This window comes from Alligator sinensis, unplaced genomic scaffold (assembly GCF_000455745.1).
Source record: "Alligator sinensis unplaced genomic scaffold, ASM45574v1 scaffold1307_1, whole genome shotgun sequence".
NCBI classification, from domain to species: domain Eukaryota; kingdom Metazoa; phylum Chordata; order Crocodylia; family Alligatoridae; genus Alligator; species Alligator sinensis.
Genome location: NW_005843052.1, coordinates 43,597 through 51,345, shown reverse-complemented (window position 1 = coordinate 51,345; position 7,749 = coordinate 43,597). Strand labels below are relative to the sequence as shown.

At 49.1% G+C, this 7,749-nt stretch overlaps 1 pseudogene; it reads right to left on the bottom strand.

Annotated features, from left to right (window-relative positions):
• Positions 1–2,558: 2,558 nt before the first annotated feature.
• Positions 2,559–7,749, bottom strand: part of LOC102382692 — a 26,599-nt pseudogene continuing 21,408 nt past the window's right edge.

The window sequence follows — 7,749 nt, the reverse complement described above, 5'->3', positions numbered from 1 at the left end:
CTAAGAGTGCTCTAACCACCAGGGTATGGGCTACACCTTGGCCGGACTCCTATTGAAGCCTACCCATTACAACTTGCATTCACTAGTCATCATGGGAAGAGATCAGCAGGGAAGATTGCTAAGAAGAATTTTTCCAACTATTTGCGTTGGTCTAATAAAAGAAATCAGATTCACCCAAAGAACCTTGTCTATGTGCTTAGACCAACACAGTTATAAAACTACACTCCTGTTTGCATATAAGGGTGGCAGAACAACGCGAGCCTTTATTACTGGCTTTTCAAGTAGATCTAGATTCACATCCTCTCAGCAGCTCCTGCTGTCCATGGTTCTTTTCCCACTCAATGCCTCACCTCTCTTACCTCTGGTTTGCTAATTTTACCATTGCCTCTTCCCAAATCACTATCTCGCTCACACTGGGTGACTCCTTTAGCTTATTACTTTGTTTTCACAGGCATTCTACACGTCCCACCATCTCCTACAATCATGAAGCCTCTGAAGCCCCAGAGCCAGGAGCAAGCCTCGTCCAAGACAATACCCCAGAACTCTTATATATCGACACTGAAATGTCTTGGTTGTTTCACACTGGAACAAACATATATTGACTGTTATCTGGTGGCTGCGCTGTGTCATTCCCTCCTAGAATGGGTTCAGGGCAGGGGATGGGGTTTTGATGACCCCTTCAACAGGGCCAGAGTCTGGGAGAGAGAAAAGAGTAACAGAATACTGGGAAAAGAGGATTCATCACCCAAGCGGGGATCTAATTAACATGGCCAAAAGCCAGGGTACCACAGAAGCCACCAGGAAACTAGAACGATGGGAAGTGAATGCTTGGGATAGGTCTGGCCAGGCTGTGGCAAGCCCTAATGGCCAAACTAATCCTCCCCCTCACTCCAGCTCTTTGGTGTACTCCCTTTTGCTGTCTTGCCTGCTACATTTTATCATATACGGAGCCTGCCCCAGAGCCCTGGACTGATCCTGGTGATGCTGCCTATAGGTTCCTTTCCCTTCCCTTTCTTTACTGGATCCCGAGTCCTCTTTGCCACCAGACCCTCCATTCGCTGACAAGTTTCTTTTACTGGCTGCCTTGCATTTTTATGTCTTACTGGTATCAAACTTGCCCTCTAGGCACTGATCCTGGCTCTCCAAGCCTTATTGCCTTGCAGCACTAATTGTGACCCTCTTAGTTCTAACTATGCCTTAAGGGTCCTAATCATGGCCTCCAGCCTCCCCCACAGTCATGTCCGTGCCTCACAGACCTTACTCTAGATTAGTTTGTCTGCCCAGCATCAGCCCTCTCAGCCTCAGCCTCTTAGGGAAGTCACCTTATTTTAAGTCTACTTAGTTCATGTGTACACACTCTGTAATACTTGGCATTGTCCCTGTATCACCTCCTCCCAGGACCAACCACTCCGCCTGTGAGTGACACATAACACTTACACCCAGTCTGGGTTCTGTCCTGTGTTTTGTTTCTGAGGTTGTTTGTCCCCTGCACTGACTCGGTGAGTAGACTCATAACTGTAGATGGGTTTGGAGGGGAGCGCGTGAAGGAGAAAATGGACCCAATGTAAGGTTCCTCACTCATCATTATCAGAACTCAAGAACATAGAAGATATTAGGATACTGCCCAGACAGCAGTTTCACAACTGCCATTTTATTAGGAACATACGGGGATAAATAGAAACCATTCTAGGTAAAAAAAAAATCTATACCCTAATACACTAAGGAGTAGATAGTCTCAGAAGGTTTTAAGGTATTTGCGTTTACTATATACCCACACATTATTTATCATTTTAAAGTTTATAGGGTATAGATTTGCATACATTCAAAAACTGGGAAAAGCTCTGGAAAAACATGAGAAATTAATATAAAAAGCAGCCACAGAAAAAGTATTAGGCAGCATGTCATGCGCACCTGCCACCTACAAACTCTTAAGTAAGCTGGCAGACGGTGCTAGGCTTCAGTCCATTGTGATACTTCATGCGAAGCAAATCTCTGATTTTCACTTGACACACTATCACCACAAATTGTGTGCATGCCTTTAAACATAATTACTTGGCATTTCTTTGTTTTGTCTTTTTGTTTGTTTGTTTTACTTTTTAATAATTTAAGCCATATGTAACTTCTTAAGTGACTACATTCTAATTTCTAAGCTATAAAGGAACTCCTCAAGTTACTATGTATCAATATTTAAAAAAACATCCTATATTATTCCTTCTTTGTGCATGTAAAATATTGAAATAGGAAATCAAAAGCAAAGCCTGCTAGCTGGATGTCCACCATCCCACAGGCAATGAATCCTAACAGGATGCTGCAGAAGTCAGCAAAACAGGCAAGCTGTTGCTGAGTGTTATGAAAACAAAGAAATTGTCCAATGCACGACAAATCACATAGTGAGAACAGGAAGAACAGAGCAGGTAACATGAGGATGCTGTTCACGTGCATCCAGAAGATTAAGACCCCCACTTTTCTGCAGAATTTCTACCCAGTATTCTTCAATAATCAACTCCAGTGCCTCCCCTTGGATTTCCTGGATGCCCGGTACACTGAACATTGTGCTAAGCATCGCGGGTGGTGTAGCTCTGTTCCTTCCTTCAGTACACTTGGTAAGTGAGCAGGGTCCAAAAGGTGGCAAGATCTGAGGTTCCAGGGACTGTTACTGCAGGCAAGGAAGCAGCTCTGGGATTTGCAGACCCTGGGGGGAGTAGAGAGGGGTAATGAGGGGCCAGGTGTGCAGGGTTACTGTCTTGGATATCCTCTGGCATTTCACTGCCAAACTACTATGGCCCCGCTGGTCCTTGGCTGCATTCCTGATGAACATTCAACGGCCACCTGCATTGAGGGGCTTTAGGAACTGCAGGGACCACTCAGAGACAAACTGCAAGGGGGCATTTTTATCTTTACCCTAAACTGCAAATTGTGTGTGGCATGGAAAGAAACGTCTCTCCCCATTCCACTCAGTACCCACTCCTCCCTTGGCCACAACCCACCTCTACTTATCCCCCGCTGTTCCTACTCAAGTCACATGTATTTTTAGATGTAAGAGGGCAGAGACTCATTGCTCCACAGAGAGAGCGCCTGCTGCCTTCTACCCTGCGTGGAGCTTCTGGTGGGATGTTAGGGAGCCCTTTGCCCTGTAGCTTTTCCCACAGACAGTGCACTTGTAGGGCCTCTCTCCCGTATGTTTTCTTTCATGTACAATGAGGGCTGGGCGTTTACTGAAGCTTTTCCCACATTCAGGGCACTTGTAGGGTCTCTCGTGGATTCTCTGGTGTCTAATAAGGTAGGATTTTTGGCTGAAGCTCCTCCTACACACAGTGCATGCATATGGTTTATCTTCTGTGTGGATCCTCTGGTGCCTAATAAGGTACGATCTCTCAATGAAGCTCCTCCCACATACAGGGCACGCGTACGGTTTGTCTCCTATGTGAATTTTCCGGTGGGAAATCAGCCCCGAGCTCCACTTGAAGCTCTTCCCACACTCGGGACATCTGTAGGGTTTCTCCCCCGTATGGTTTTTCTGATGGTCATTCAGGTTTGATATCTGCCTGAAGCCCTTCCCACAGTCAGGGCACTTGTAGGGCTTCTCCCCAGTGTGGACTCTCCGGTGTGAGCTCAGGTTCGTCCTCTGTGTGAAGCCCACGCCACAGTCGGGGCATTTGTAAGGCCTCTCCCCCGTGTGGACTCTCTGGTGGGAAATGAGGACTGAGCGCTGCTTGAAGACCTTGCCACAGTCGGGGCAGCAGTAGGGCCTCTCCCCCGTATGGACTCTTCGGTGGGAAATCAACTGTGAACGCTTCTTGAAGCTCTTCCTGCAATCAGGACAGCAATAAGGTCTCTCCCCTGTGTGGACTCTCTGATGTGAACTAAGGGTTGACCTCTGGGTGAAGCTCTTCCCGCAGTCAGAGCACTGGTACGGCTTTTCCCCCGTGTGGACTCGCTGGTGGCAAATCAAGTCTGAGTTATGGTTGAATCCCTTCCCACAGTCAGGGCATTTGTAGGGCCTCTCTCCCGTGTGGACTCTCCGGTGTGAACTCAGGTGCACACTCTGCGTGAAGCCCATTCCACAATCAGGGCACTTGTAGGGCTTTTCCCCCGTGTGGACTCTGCGGTGGCGAATCAGATCTGAGCGATGGTTGAAGCCCTTCCCGCAGTCAGGGCACTTGTAAGGCCTCTCCCCAGTGTGAACTCTCCGGTGTGAAATGAGATGCGAGCTCTGCGTGAAGCCCATTCCACACTCAGGGCAACTGTAGGGCTTGTCCCCTGTGTGGACTCTCCAATGCAAAATAAGGGATGAGAACCTAGCAAAATCCTTCCCGCAATCAGGGCATTTGTAGGGCCTTTCACCTGTGTGGACTCTTCGGTGCAAAACAAGAGACCAGGACCTAGCAAAATCCTTCCCACACTCCAGGCAGCGGTAGGGCCTCTCCCCTGTGTGGATCCTCTGGTGTTTGCGGAGGTTCGAGTTCTGGCTGAAGCCCTTGCCACAGTCAGGGCACTTATAGGGTCTGTCTCCTACATGAATGCGTTGGTGGAGTGTGAGATCTGACTTCTGCTTGAAGGTCCTCCCACAGATGGGGCAGGGGTAGGGGTTCTCCCCTGTCTGGATGTGCTGGTGAATGATGAGGTAGGTTCCCGGCTTGACTGTGGTTTCATTCAGGTGCTCCTTATCCTCCCCTGGGCGAGTGTTGTCAGGCAGTGTGGTCCTTGGGGAGTTTCCCAGCTGCTTCTCTGCCCCACATAACCTTGCAAATGCTTCTTCCTTCTTGGGGTGTAGGGCTGTATCCCCTTGTAATTCCTCCAATAGTATGCTGTGGAGTTGCCCTGGCTGCAGGCCTCCCTTCTGAGGACCCTCTTCCATGCTGTTGCTCCCCACCCCATTCCCTGCTTGGATAGGGGAGCAGTCCAGGTAGACATCGTTCCCTGTGTCACAGAGAAAGGAAGCTTCAGAAAGGGGCATGGGGCCTAATAATAATAATAATAATAATGCCCCCCACCAATAATTGCTAGGGTGGGCAAGAATCAGAAGCCAAGGGCTCCTCTCCGGTCTTTTTGCGTAACAGAAGGAAGAGGCAATTTCTGCCTTCACACCTGCTTGTAGTACTGAGGGATGGGAGTGCTGCCTGGTCTCAAGTCAGGTTGGGAAGGAATTCATGAGTGACATCTGCCACCATGATGTAAGGAGGGTTGGAATGCTGTTGTAGCCATGATGGTCCAGAGAACAAGCAAGAAGCAAGAGTTTGTTTTTTCTTATGGTGATATCTTCTATTAGACAAACTGTATAGTTGGGAGAGAAGTTAGATAAGCATTCAGACACCCCGAGAAAGGCATTTTTGCCTGATTGTCTGACATCACTCCCAAATATACAGTGGGTTCAGGGAAAGAACCCCCTGCCCCCTTGCTTCTCACATAAGGATCTGACACAGGCCAGGAAAATCCTGACCCAGGTGAAGCGAGGCAGAACTGGGGGAAGCCAGAAGGCCCTGTTGGGATCTGCAGCTGTTTATGTCAGCAATGGATGTATTCAACATCTGTTTAACCAGTTCCTCACCTGTGGGGATGTTTCTTGGGATTTCCCATTCCTTTGAGTCCTGGAGGTCTGGGACCCACGGCTCTTCTCCCTGTTCCAGCTGGGAGATCAAGTTGGGTTTGGGAACTGGGAATCCTACTGCAGTGGAAGAAAGCAGGTCAGATCAGGACTTTATTGTTGTGATTGCCTCAAACCATTGGGGGGGGGCGGGGAGGGGGATGTCAGGAATCTGGCACAGTACAGGTATTCCAAGTGTTGCCAGTTTCTGGGAAGGGAACCAGTCATGGGAAGGGAGGAAAATGCAAAATCTTGGTCGAGGTGCATTTTTATACACAGGTGCACAGGCAGGGACATACAGCACAGCCTGGAGGCCCTGAATGAGGCATGGATTAGCCCATCCACTGTCTCTGAATGGACTGTGGAGGAAACTGTCATTAGTACATGGGTTCTTTAACTTGTGGTACTGATCCTTGGGAATCTTGCACCATAGAGATCCCACTGCTTCTAATAACCCAGCTGACAAGAATCCTTACCGAACGAGGTCACAGTCTCATAGTTTTCCAGCATGACGTCCCTGTAGAGGACTCTCTGACTGGGGTCCAGCAGAGCCCATTGCTCCTTGGTGAAATACACAGCCACCTCCTCAAAAATCACCGGCATCTGGGGAGAAAAAAAAAAAGAGTCCCCCATTCAAGTACAAACTGGCCCATCCACAATCCCACCATGTTCATCATAGGGAAGTCGAGAAAATCCTAGTGCAGGTGATGCACAAAGATATGTTCACTCTCAGTACTGGAGCCAGGCAGCTGCTCTTCCTGAAAGGGCTCATTCCAAAATCATGTCACTATTTTACTGAAACAAACAGACAAACAACCAACCTGTAATGTTTAAGGCCATGTCCTGTCTCTTCAAATGGACTTGTGGTCTCTGAGTACTGTGGGCTAATAAGAAGGGTGTTTGTGCCCAAAAGCTTTCAAAGAACAATTTTGACAACTATTTAGTTGGTCTAATAAAAGAAAGTACATTTAACCAAAAAACCTCATGGGCTAATAACAGCTCTTTTTACTAGTGCATTCAGGGATCCACTACCTCACCAGGCATAAACTTCCTCCAAAAGGTTAGCTTAAGTCTAGAAGAGACAACGTGGTGAAGGTAAACTGCTTTTGTAGCCAATGACACAGTAGGGAGTCCTATGTCTATCATCCTCATGTCTAGCCAGCTTTGGCTCTCCAGCATAAATGCCCAGATACCCAGTGACAGCTGGGATGGTGAGGAGCAGACCACAGTGTGTGTCTAGAGCAAAGCTTGAACCCAGGGCTGTCAAACTGGTGACACTCAGGCTCTACAGAGGTTAAGTTTCAGCCCCCGGGATCCTGGCCAGCCTCTGCTCCCCAAATTGTTCCAGCTGCAACAGCATTTGGAGTCTCCAGGCTGGGCTGGGCTTGTCCTCCCTTCTCTGGCCTTCACTTCTTGCCACTGTCAAGGGAGTGGCGCAACATGGTGTGGGTCACTAGGGCACTGTAGGAATGTGGTGCAGCAGTGGAGGGTTTCCAGGGCACTTCACTGTTGGACAGCCCTGCTTTAACCCAAGATTCAGGCTGTGTAGTGAGCCACTGCCATTCCTCAACAGGTTGTTTGTTAAGTGACAGTGACTCTGAGAGCTGTATATAAATAAGGGTGGTTTGGGGATTGGGATTGTTATCCTCTATTAAGGAAAGAAGCGTATGTAGTGTCCAGGAACTGTCCAAAGTGTCCTCAAACAGTTTGTGGGGCCTCCAGTAGTGCTGTGCTTGTTACAGAAGCTGCCAGTACCACTGTAAGCAGCTGTGTCTGTGTGTGGCAAGGCCTTGCAACTGTGTGTAACATCTGCAGTAATGCCAACTCTCATGAAACAGTCGCCAGACTCCCGATCTGCAAATCAAATTAACCCTAACTTGTGATCTCAGGATACAGCCCTCAAATCTCAGTATCTTCCTTCCGGTGCATGTAGAAAGCAGCCAGCTGGTAAGTCTGCGGAGGGGAAGGGGCTGCGGGGGGTCGTGCAGCGGCCAGCTCGTCGGGGGGGGGGGGGGGGGGGGGGCAGGGCTCCCCACTGCAGTGTGCATCTCTGGGGGAGGCATGTGCCCCCGTGGGGCAGAGGTGGGCTGCCCGCTCCAGGCACAGGGCTCTGCACCCTGCTGCCTCTCCCCTGGGAGCTCAGCCGCACCATGCCACTGCCACCC